This window comes from Corapipo altera, unplaced genomic scaffold, assembly GCF_003945725.1.
Source record: "Corapipo altera isolate COAL_440 unplaced genomic scaffold, ASM394572v1 75, whole genome shotgun sequence".
NCBI lineage: Eukaryota > Metazoa > Chordata > Aves > Passeriformes > Pipridae > Corapipo > Corapipo altera.
This window is the reverse complement of record NW_020884887.1, coordinates 11,840,146-11,852,200: the sequence shown is the minus strand read 5'-3', so window position 1 is coordinate 11,852,200 and position 12,055 is coordinate 11,840,146. Positions and strand designations below refer to the sequence as shown.

Here is a 12,055-nt window from a genome sequence, read left to right as displayed (position 1 = left end):
GAACCAAACAACTAAAAAAAAAAAAAAAATCATCTTGCATGACACCAACTGTTGGGTGAGCAACAGAGCCCTGTTTGGAGCACACCCATCACCCAGACATGAATTAATGGATTCACAAGCAGCGCTCCTGCCCACAGCTCAGCCTCTCACAGAGATGCTCACGTGCAGAGCAGGACACAGCTTGCTGTTAGGCAGGAGAAGTTCAATATTCATTAAGCAAAAGAGCCCTCACTCTGTGCTGCTGCCTGCAGCACAGATCACCTACCCATGGGTTTTGTCAATCCCGTGGGGAACGCTGTACCTTGAGACACCACACAATGCACCAACACCTCAGCTGGGGTGTTTGCACAGCCAGAGTCCCAAGCTGGGAGCCTGCAACTGCTTTTTTGGAGCAATTCAAATAGAAAATGCTGCAAAGACAAAAGGTTTAATCTCAAATTTGCATATAGCAACTTACCCTCGCAATAGTTCACTCCTCGAAAGAGAGCTACATGAAAAGGGAGAACTGAAGCGGGCAGCTGCACAGTGGGAGATTTACTCCCAGAGAGCCTATGGAGGCTTTCTTTTACAGCCCAGGACAGTAATACATTCAACTGTGCTAAAGCAAAAGTGTCAGGCACAGAGATTTAAGGAGATAATATAGTGAAGGCACAGGGACTAGATAAAAATCATTAAAAGATGCAGGCAAAAGCTGCTTCTTCCTCGCTCTTTGCTATCAGTTGTCCCTGTTGTACTGGATGGGGAAGGCAGAGCACAACAGCTTCAGCAGGAAAGGTGGCTGGGGCAATTTTCTCTTCAGCTGCCCACAGCACACTCTTATGACCCAACTCCAAACCCAGCTTGCCCCCAGGGTCCCTTGTCCTTTTGGCTCAGACAAACCCAGCTCTGGTCACCAATGCAAACACCTGCATTCAGGTGCATGAGGCACCAGATGTGCACAGGTTCAACCTGCTCTAGCCAGCACTGTCAGGTGGAAGTCTAACTTGCTTAAAGAGGCCAACCCTGACCTTAGATTCTTCTGTGTCTACATTTCTACTACTGAGCTCCACCTTGGCAACATAGAGATAATCTGAGAAGCCCAGTAAAACCACGGATAGAAAATACGAGGGTGTGGTAGAGACCCAACACTACATAAGCTGTCAAAACCCCCCTGCTCTCCTGTCTCTGGAAGCCATGCAGAAAAGATCTTCATAGCCATCTGCTTGGTGCCTTCAAGCACTTGGTCCCACAGGTCACACTGGAAAAGCCCAGCAAACTGGAAAGCCTCACAGCCATCTTTCCAGCAGCACATGGGCTGAAGTCTGCTACCCCAGCACTGGCCACACATGTTTGTCTCTGCTCTGTGCCTGAAAATGCTCTCTTTAAGACACAACTCTGCCAAATAGGCTTGTCACCATCTTCCAAATAACTCACATGAATGTCTTGCATTTTTCAAGTGATGTCATGAAACACGGGGCTGCACACACCACAAACACTGACATATTTCACTAATACAATCCAGGAGCAGCACATGGAGAATATTTATACAGGTCTTTATTATTTTTTATGAAAGGTAAATGACCCTTTTGGGGAAATGGTGATTGGTGCTGACAGCATCTTTGTTTCTAGGAAAAAAAATACCAATGGAGGAGGCTCAGAGGCTTTGCAAATCTAACTCATGGGTACAAACTCCTCCAGTTCTACTGAAGGGAAAAAACCATTCTCTTCTTCCTAAGATTTAATTGTCATTCCTCTTATAAGCTGGTCTTACTAAACTTGTTACTCAACATAGTAATTAGCAGAAATAAGAAGATACATATAAATAAAATTCAGCTATTGACTCTAATTAACTCTTCTTAATAGCTGTTTTACTAATTGGGGTGGAGCAATTTTGTCATGATTTTAGCTGCTGACGAACAATTAAGTGGAATGCAGCTTTAATTCCTTCTTGATCTCCTGACAAAAGCCAACACACGTTCAAACTCATGTGAGAGAAACCAAAACTAAATCAGAGCAATGTGACATTGGCACACGTTGTCTCAGCAGGTGAAAAGCAAAGCTGGGATGGTACTGAAACCTCAAGTCTTTGCACTTGAGCTTTCCTTGCTGACAGCAGTAACGCCCTGGTGCAGGAACAGTGCCAGATTTGTGCAGCATTTCTTTGCCCTCCCGAGGAAGGGCAAAGAACAGCCCAAAGGAGGTGCAATGCATGACTCAGGAGACCAATGTGGCTTTTAGGGTGCTAGCACTTAACTCTTGTGCTCTGATACATCGCACAGCAGCCTCTAGACAAGGCCCATAATCTCACTGTCCCTGTTTCCATCTGCCAGAAGTGGATACCGGCCTGTCTCCAACATGGAAGGACGCCTTGATAAATGCAGTAATTATCACCAGACACCCCACCCAGCAAGCAAGAAAATAAAGGCCATTTATTTGCCCATCTAGTTACAAAACCACTACCAGAAAACTCTGCAAATCAAGGCCCTGGAATCTGATTTAATTAAATCAATGAGAATTATATCATTAATTTATCAGCAAGCTCAAACCTAACAGGAAATTGTTTATATTGACCACAAACTCCTTCCACGGAGCCGCTTGTTGGTACCTCTGCTATCGAACAGCCCCGGCAGCCCAGCTGCACCTCTGCTGCTCCATTTGTCATCTCAGTGCACCATTTGTTCCTCCCAACACAGATCATCTTGCACAAAGCAGTTGTCATGCCTCTTCCTAGTCCCCACCATCTCAAGCACTTTACACATTCCCCTCCACACGTGCTCAGAAAAATCACTTGCCATAAGAGTTTTTCAATGGGGCTTGTCAAAGCGTCAAGATAGAAGGTGTGCAGGGCAGAACCTCCAATTTCTTGTGCTCCTTGCTGAAACACTCCAACCCACAGCCTCGTACAACAGACTTTTCTTTCTACAACATACCACTGAGATATTTAGACGTGGCTTGTAAAGAAGAATCCCGACAGAAGGGAAGGTGGGAGAGACACAACAGTCTTAAAAAGAAACTTCATGCATGTAAAAGCCCACCAAAAGTAAAACCTGGATACCTGCAATGTAAATGATCAGGAAGTGATTTAAGGCAATTTGAAAACACCATGTCAGTGGCTGGTTGAACACCTCCTTTGGAACACAAACATTCGTCAGGCTATTTATAGTCCAAGGGGAAAAGCTTCTGCTTTCCCTCACCCAGGCACAGCAGAGCACAGTCTATTCTCAGTGAAGAACATAAATTTTGAGCAACTCCAACAGACACAAACAAGTCATTGGTTTCATCTCAATTTAACTGATTTCAGAAAACTTTAAGAAGTGATACTCAAGATGAGGGCTCTCAATCTCAAAGACACTCAAACCCCTACTAGACCTTCTATTGTGTAGACAGTAATAGCTGATTTATTGACTGCCAAATGCTGTGGATCAAGCCTTAGTATTTGCTAATATCTCTCCTGAAACTGACCTTTAATGGCCCAATTCAACTCCCATTAGTAAGAAAGGAACAGCACCTACTCTCTTTAATAGAATTGAATAAGTTGTATCAGTCAGCAGCTGATCAGGAAAAATAAAACATTCAGACCAATTAGTCTTTCTGGCTACATTTTGTCTGATATGAAAACTTCAACCTTAGGGCTAAAATAAAGAAATTATAGTGCCGTTTCCAGATTAAAAAGAAAGGTGTTGAGAAGAGAAAATCCACCTCTCATTCACTTGGGTGTAATTCAGAAGTAACCCTGGCAAAACCAGGGCAGCTCCAGGAACACAAATATGAAGTGACAGGGAAATCCAGCCTACTATTCACATCACATATTCCATGGTTCTTTCTATTTCACAGTAATACACCAAGTTAAGCTGCTTATTAGACGGGCACATTCTCCCAACAGCAGCCAGACTTGTGTGTTATGTTGGGCTCGCCATCAGCACTGACCGCCCCGTAATCATAATTCTGCTGTCATTTGTGGTTCCACTTCAGAAGATCCTTGCTTTAACACACAAATTGGATCACTGTTAGCACTGTTACAGCCCAGAACAGAGGCATGTGAGTAATGCCACGAGAGGGACTCCTTGTAACCATCCCTATTTATACAAACCCCTTCCACGCTTTCCTAACAATCTGTTCCTTCAAATACTTCTGTTGGATGCTGTGGCACATGCTTCCAAGCCCCACAACACACCCATTAGCAAATAACGACCTTCCTGAAATTACCTAATAACAGCCATAAAGAATAAAAAGGCTGTTGGATAGAAAATCTTCTATGGAATAATAAAAAAAAAAAAGGACTAAATTTTTATTAGCAGAATCACTAATAGACACATGGTTCTCACGTGATCGATTTACTTTTAGGAAATGCCTGGTATCAGATAATGAAATTATCCCACAAAACAAAAACAAACCCCAAACCAGCAATTTCAAAAAGCACGCTGCAGTCTGGCAGCTCATGAATGAAACACTCCGTAGGTGTTTGTGTACATTTATAATTTACTACACCACATTAAGAAATAAGACAACTGCAAATGACGAGCTGATGCTCTCCCAGCTGTGTACACTATGTAATGATACCTTCTACCAGGGCTCAGCCAGCCTCGCTACCAGCCTCTCAGTTGGGAGACAGAAGGATCCAAATCAGTTCCAGCAACTGAGTAATGAATGGCAGCCACTCTGCTTTTATAAAGTTCTAAAGCAATACACACTGAGCATCTGAAATGCTGTTTAGCATATGCACATGCCAGGAACAGAAGCACAAATCCCATCCCCGATGCAACAGAAGAGCACACAATGCTGGCAGTCTCCATGGAGGCTGGGAGGAACAGGAATCTCTCCTCCAGGTCTTGGCACAGCAGCAGCCACGAGGGACACTGCTAACCTTGTCCTCCAGCAGTGCTCAGACACAGGGAGCACAAATTGCACCTCTCCCTCCATCCTCTCTCCTTGGAGAAGGGTAGAAAGTGCCAAGACACACTGCTCCTCAGCAGGGACAAACTCCACAGCCTAGTGCCTGGTTCTCACCTCTCTCATGTTGTGTGCACAAGGCACAAGTGCTTCAAAGTTCTCCCCCAGGTCCTGAAAGGTCCCATCTCACCTGCTCCAAACCTTGCTTTCACCCTGCATCCCAAACTTGTATAAAATCACTGCTAATCTCATACAGAGGCAGACATCTACACCTGGCAGTTCATGCAGGACCAGGTTCAGCCCCTCTGGAACAAGGCACCAAAGACAGCCAGCCACACACTCAGCTTTACACAAGCTCCCAGCTCAGGGAGATCTCCAGGTGCAGTTTGCAGCACATAAGTAATCCTATGAAACATCAATGTAAGTGCACAATGCTCAGAAGTGCCTCACAGCATCACAGGATAATTTCTACAATACTTTCACCTGCTCTTTATCTTTCAACCTGAATTTCTCTACTGGACCTGCTGTTTGCAGTTGCACCTGTAACCCTGGTGAATTATTTCATGCTGGGCCATCCTAGAGGCTGAATCATAAGTGACCCACATAACCATAACCCCAAACTCCTTTCTGTGCACGTGGATAAAGGAGGCTCTGGAGAGTTTCAGTTCCATGAACAAGGTGACAGATTTGAATGAAGCAATGGAACAGATTGAAGATCCTGACAGTCATCTTTGCTCTCTGCAGATCCTCTCACTACACGTAGCATCTTGCCTGTGTTCCAGTTTCAGTACAGCTGAAGTCTCTTGGCAGCAATCCAGGGACAGCCATCCAGCCCTTATGCTTTCAGAGGGCACCTCCAGTCCACAGGGCAGAGCAAGGGACTCTGTCTGAAGATGTTCCTGAAGCCTGCTCTCTTGCCTGACTTCCACACCCCTGCACCACCCTGTCCCGAGCTCCAGCCCTACAAAAAGCATCAAGCCTTTTGCCGGCACCAGTGTGGTTTGTCACAACTTCCTGCACTTGTGGCTTTCTCTTCTACTTGTTTTAGGTTGTGGAAGGTATGTGGAACGTGAGCCCCAAGCCAGGTGACCAGACTGTACACGGGATAGGATGTTTATGCACATGCATTGGAACAGCCAACACGTACACGTTCAGAACTGCTGTAATCAGGAAATGAGCCATGAAATGTGTAAGCAGCGGCACATTAATAATCTGTTTTATAGCTTAAATTAGAATCTTTGGAATTTCACAGCCAGACACTTTTAAATAGGTCAAAAATGTGGTAATCACACTTAATGATCGCACTGCGATGTGCACGGCATCAGAGCTGGGAGTGAGGAAACCTGAGCAGCATGGATATGAACTACTGGCACACTCAAAAAAGCATTGAATGAACCTCAAGAGCAAACTAGATAGCCCAGACCAGAAGTTTTGGTTTTTTTTCTTTTGGTCCTGCTCTTCAGAAATGAGGTCTGAGATCTCATAAATCACAAACAACAAATGCTGAGCCTCTGTATTTTCCTTTTAGTTAGCACTGCGGATTAGCAAAGGAGTCGACCACTCACAAGTAGTGAGAATGATGGAAACAAAACCTTTCCCAGCTGAGGACATGGGTTTGTTATCATACTTGCCCATGCACACCTCACCCCCAGTACACAGAGTTAAAATACATTCCTGGGTATCAGCATTTTGATTTCTTTTAAAGAAAAGAACAAGAATTGACAGATCGATCACAGTAATTTCATAATCTCCAAACCAGGGAAACCCTTCACAATTTTTCTAAGTTTAGACACACGACTATGGTCTCTTTACAACAACTTAACTTTAGGTACAATAAACCTGATGGGAAAATTGAGTAAAGAATTGAGAATTTCAGCAAAAGAGGCAGTTGTTGCTAATTAATCCTGTCCTGTCAAGCTGCTGAGGCATAACCAAAAAGGTAAACCAAGGAAAAAAAAAATCAGCTATATTCTATGAAAACAAAGTCAATGTTTGTCTACTGTGAAAGTACAAAGTCAGCAGGGGAGACTGCTTGGAAGCTTATAAGAAAGCAGGAGAGAAATGTTTTTTCGGTTTCTTTTTTCCTCCAGTCAAACTTGGTTTCTTCTAAAAAAACAAAGCAAGGCAAAAGATGAAAGGCCTTCTCTTCTGAAGCCAAAGATGAAGAATACAAAGAATATTAATGACTAACAAGTCTGTCTGTAAATGCCATGAGCTTAGCTGTAGTAGGGACTAAAAGGAAGAACAGTACTGCTATTAACTAATAAGTTTCTGATCTAACAAGCAATGATGAAGGCTGATTGGGTCATCTATGGAAAGGAACATGAGTTCTGAAGAACACAGGTTCCCTACAGAGGACAAAAGGAAAGAGGGAAAGATGCCATTATGTACGTGTAAAAGCTCAGGAAGGTTGTGGTTCATTCACAAAGCATGTAAAGGCAGTAAATTCCCAATTAGGGCTTGTCTGTCCCTCACACGTTTGTATGCACAGGTACTGCTGTCCTGTGGGAAACTCCAGAATTGCTGCAAATTTGTCACTTACCTTGTACTACAGAACACTGGATTTGGATGAACTGAATTTTCTAAAGGGAAAATTCAAAACACACAGAAACTTGCCTTTGTCACATTTTATTGGACCCAACATGAGTCTGCCTGGGCCCCAACAGCTTCCCAGTACACTGGCATCCCACTGTGGGTCTGGGAAGGTCTTATGGACCAGGGGCAGAGTAGCAAGGGAGGGAGGCAGGCACTGGCCTCTCCCCCCTGCACTGCCCTGCATGAGCACAGCACGTTCCTCTAGGTTTGAAGTTAATCCATTCTCTCTTGAGAAATTCTTCTAATTTAAGAAGTGAAGCACAACAAAACCAGGAAGAAGAAGAAAAAACAAAACACCTCGGAGCTGAAAATGACAGGATGCCAACTTCAGATTTGGGAACTGATTCATTTGCCAGCTCACAGGCACGCACACCTAGCGTGTCTATATTTATATGCATGGACTTGGGCTCCCTGCTCTGTAGAGGCATTGAGTATTTTTAAATCAGTGAGAAATCAAGAATCACTGCAGTTAGAGGAGATGGAAAAAATCCCCTTTTTCTAAGCTCAGATAAGAGAAATCTTGACGCAGCAGCTCTGCCTGCAACATCCAGCAAGGCTGAGAGCCAGCACGGACACACAATTTTCTCTGAGATTCCTTCCCTTAACAGGCCACTGCTCACTCCTGTAGACAGACTATTTTGCATTGGAGTCTGACCCAGCAGATAATATGAGAAGCCTCTGTGTCAGGACACAAATCTGGGGAGCATTCTGACCGTGTGAAAGATGGCAGAAAGAACCCAGTACTGCCAGAGAGCTGCTGCCTTACTGGGCTGGGAATTCAAAGCCCCAGGTTCAATGCCCAGCTTTACCCATAACCCACAGTGGTCTCACCAAACATCGCCAAACTCTCTCAGCATCCCCTTCTGGAAAAAGGGGATAATAACACGTCTCAGCAGCATCACAAAGGTTTGTTAATGCTTGCAAGCACTTTGTAGATAAGGAACATCAAGACCGCAGTTAGCGGAGGGATTTGGGGCACAGACAGACATAAATCCAAAGCACTCATATCATACACTTTTTAGACAAGCATAGCAGCAGATGTGCTCCCTGCATTTAGTGGTTGTGGGCTCCATCCTCTCAACAGACTGAGCACTCTTGTCTTTGATCCCAAAAATGAGTCCGTGGAGAATATTCACATGTTTAATGTTAATCATATGCTTAAATCCTCTGAATCTATAAAGAGGGTAAAGGAGAAAAGTGTTCCCCAGTTCCAAAACAAACACACATTCCCAGAAGTTATATTTAGGACATGAGTAAACATTCGACCAGCAAAGGCCTTCACTATACACCTGCTAAGCTTCTGCATCCCTGAGGAAACCTGCAGGTGGGGAAAGCATCCAGAGGGAGTTTGCTTAGACAAAATCTCTCAAACACAACCAGCATGTTGCTATGTGATAGAAGCATCCCAGAGATTTGAACTTGTGATTCTGGATTCATTTGCAACTATTAATTCCCTCATTTATTAACTGTCTGTTGTGAGGGAAGAGGCCTTCCTCTGAGGACACTGCCACCCAGTCCTCTCAAACTCCTTGTGCCATTGGCAGCACCTAGAAAGCATCTTCTCCTAACTCTGCATCAGAGAGGAACAATACTAAGCAAAAGGCATTGGATTCCCCTTAAAGCCTTGTTCACTGTCAGCACTGGCTGCTCTCTCTCTCATCTTTACTATCTGAAACATCTAACTCAATTTACATCCTGGTAAACTCCTGGCCAAGCTAATGGCTTGGGGCTACCAGTCTCCTAAGCCAGCTGGCCAGGGTGTCCGTAAGCCTCTGCTCTTGCATCAACCCCACCTTTACTCAGATCCTTTCCTGCAGATGGATCGAGTCAGTGGAGTGAGGGCACAACTCCTTTTGCACAGGTTTGCTCAGCAGAGCAAAAGCAGGTACCTGCAGCACTAGGATGCACCGAGCTCCAGACGCTCCTGCAGAGCAAAGCACTCCCAGCCACATCCACGGCTGCAGAGTGGACACAGCCCTGACCAGATGAGCATCTGCAGCACAAACATACAACTGGCATCCAGAGATCATTTTCAGAGCCCTGTCAAACAAGAAAAGCCTCAGGCAACCAAAGGACCACTATCCAGAGCTTCACTGCTATAGCAGATCCGTAAACATTATCCAGCTTACTCACAGCAACATCACATTTTGCCAGCAATGTGAAAAGGACACTCTCACCAGTGTAAATTGCCCAGGATGCTAAATAAGGCTGCTAATTACTTCTGAGGATTTTTAAAGAATCCTTTAAGATTACTGTCCTCAAATTTGATTAAATAATGCTATAAATCCTTTCAACTGAGAAGCATCAGATGAAGTTGACTTGATGGTATAAAAGAAATGTTTTCTCCTCAAGCAATGGCTTTCTGAGAAGTGTGCTGTATTTTACAGTACACAGCACTAAACCAGAGGGGGCTGTTCCATTTGCACCTTGCAAAGGGTTAATAAGGTGTTTATCTTCCTTGTTTGGCTCAATTAGAACTATACAAAATGCCAGTGTATTTCTACCTTCACCTGCCCTAAACCAAGAACCACAAGGGATGGTATCACATTGCTGGGTGAGGCTGTAAGAAGTCCAAGGGAAGTTAACACAGCGCTAGAAATGCTGGTTATGCTTCTCCACTTCCTTTGCAAGACACTTTGCTGTTCCACGGTTTGCAGCTACTAAGGAACAACATGAAGTTCATTGCTGTTGCAGCTCATCAGCACGACCTGGCAAAGCCCACCACTGGGGAAGCCCTCTGGAGAGGACTGAAAGCCCCAGGTGACACTTCCATGACTTTATCAACAATTCCATGGAGGAAGAAGCACTATCTCTTATGATAGGGTAAGGTACAAGGCATAACTTGTCAGAGAATCTCACACAATAAGCGAAGACCTCTTAGACATCTCTGGTGCCTTTGTGTTGTTTGGTGCCTCCATTAATATCACCCAGGAGGTCAGACTTACCAGGCACTCTTCCCTGGCTAGACCCTTGACTCTCCCTCTGCTCTACCAGTTCTTTGTTGGAATATGTGAAGAGCCAGAGGGTAACAAAGGAATGCTCTCCCCATCCTCACCCCATAACCCAGTCATCCTTCCCCATTCCACACAGGCAACCCACTCCTTCTCCCATCCCTGACAAAACAGATGAGATTAAAAGAGTCCTGGAAAGCAGAGCACCAGCACGATGCATCTTTCAGTGCTGAAGAGGGCAGACACACCTTCAGGCACAAGGTGCTCCTGGCTGCACCACAGAGCACAGGTATCCCACATCCAGGACTGCTGGAATACACCTTTTACACTACACTGGCTTGGGAACAATAATTAAGCCCCAGAGTAATTTCTTTTTGATCGACAGCTCTAACTCCTGAGTGATTCCCATTAAGTCAATTCCCAATGCCTTAAATAAGCAGCCCATGAAGCTACTAAATCAATGACAGTCTTTTTATCTGGGAAATAGCTGTCTAGGAAATTTCTTCTGTGCAATAGAAGTGTCAGTACTTTAGGTTTCAGTAACATGATAAGATGTGCCATCACCAGCTTACTCAATAGAGGCAGAGACCATCAGGTCTAGAGAATACAATCCAAGCACTAGTGGTCCCTTCACTTCTCTTTTTCCCCTCATCTCCCAGCGTTTCATCCTGTGCCAGAGGGATCAGTGCCCAGTGTGGGTCCTCACAAAAGCCACCGAAACGCCCCAGGCTATAGGATGTCACCCAGGAACACTGTGGGTATTAAAGGCACCACTGCGGGATGAGGTCTGTGCAGCTGCTCCCCCGTCCTATTAATTGGGTACTATGGACACGCTCCTGCCGTAAGCACATCTTTGACATAACATAGCATGACAATTTCTTCAGAGTCACAGAAATGCAGAGCATACAAATAAACCTGAATGCTGAAACCATTTCATTGTTCATAAGAACGTGCACGTTGCACCTGTTAACGACCAAGGGCTGTGTCTGTGCCTTGCAGCTGATTATTTCAGCCTCTAACAAGCCTGTCTTGGAGGACTGTTAAATTCCAGGAGTAAATAGAGCAACAGCAAAATTATTTTACAACAAGAAATCATTACCGAATATACACAGAGAGAGGTCTTTAAATCCCAGGCAAAGAAAACAACCCTCATACTGACATTTTTCCCCGGAGCTTCTCACAACCGCTGAGTCAGTTTAAATTAAATTTGGCTGAAACAAAATAACTCCGAGACCGATACTGGTAAAGTCCTACCATGAAACAAATGTTCGGGACCCCAACTGCACGGGGACTCCGGATAGAGAGGGAGGCAGGACGCTGACGCGGCACAACCGGGGAGCGCTCCCCCAAAAACGCCGTCCCGGCGGGAGGGACCGGGCGGCAGCGCCGGGGGAGCCGCGGCCGCCGCAGGGAGCAGGTGGCAGGGCCGGTCCCCGCAGCCCAGCCCATCCCATCCCATCCCAGCCCCGCCGCCAGCACGGGGCGAGGCGGGGGGGCGATGTTTTCCGCGGAGAGAGGGACGCGGAGGAGCGCGGGATCGGCGGCTGCGGCAGCGCGGAGCGGGCAGGGCAGGGCAGGGCGCGGCGGAGGGGACGGGGATGGGACTCACCGAGCTACGCGCGGCTGCTGCCCCCGCTGCC

At 45.6% G+C, this 12,055-nt stretch overlaps 1 protein-coding gene across 1 annotated transcript in view; it reads right to left on the bottom strand.

Moving 5' to 3' along the window:
- Positions 1-12,049, bottom strand: part of RASGEF1C (RasGEF domain family member 1C) — a 71,277-nt gene extending 59,228 nt beyond the window's left edge. The window contains exon 1 of the mRNA XM_027643424.1: positions 12,025-12,049. The gene's annotated coding sequence lies outside the window, so the exon portion shown is untranslated. The remainder of the gene's footprint in view (positions 1-12,024) is intronic.
- Between the last annotated feature and the right edge of the window lie 6 nt (positions 12,050-12,055).